At 62.7% G+C, this 357-nt stretch overlaps 1 protein-coding gene across 1 annotated transcript in view; it reads right to left on the minus strand.

The window, feature by feature from the left end:
• ASB2 (ankyrin repeat and SOCS box containing 2) overlaps positions 1-357 on the minus strand; it is a 28,136-nt gene that overhangs the window by 3,760 nt on the left and 24,019 nt on the right. The gene's annotated exons all lie outside the window — the stretch shown is intronic.

Here is a 357-nt window from a genome sequence, read left to right on the forward strand (position 1 = left end):
GGGCGCGGAGGGGCCAGGCCCGGCCGCTCGCAGCTGCCGTGTAGGGCGCCACCGGCCCACCTGGGGCCGTGGAGGAGCCAGCCATTCTCACAATGACCACTTGGGGGTCTGCTGCTATCCCTATTTCACAGATAAGGAAACTGAGGCTCGGGGAGCTTCAACCGACTTCCTGAAGCCACATAGTCAGTAAGAAGTGGTGCAGAGTGACCATAAAGTCACCTCCCCTGTCTTGTAAGTCTTAACGCCTCTTACCCTGAAGTCTGACTCTAGCCTCTGCCGGGCCCTCTGCCCTGCCTGGGGCCTGGAGGGGGCGGGTCAGTCCCAGCTGCGGCTGGAGGTCCCTGGCTCTGCTCTCTC

Source organism: Pteropus alecto, unplaced genomic scaffold (assembly GCF_000325575.1).
Source record: "Pteropus alecto unplaced genomic scaffold, ASM32557v1 scaffold8, whole genome shotgun sequence".
NCBI lineage: Eukaryota > Metazoa > Chordata > Mammalia > Chiroptera > Pteropodidae > Pteropus > Pteropus alecto.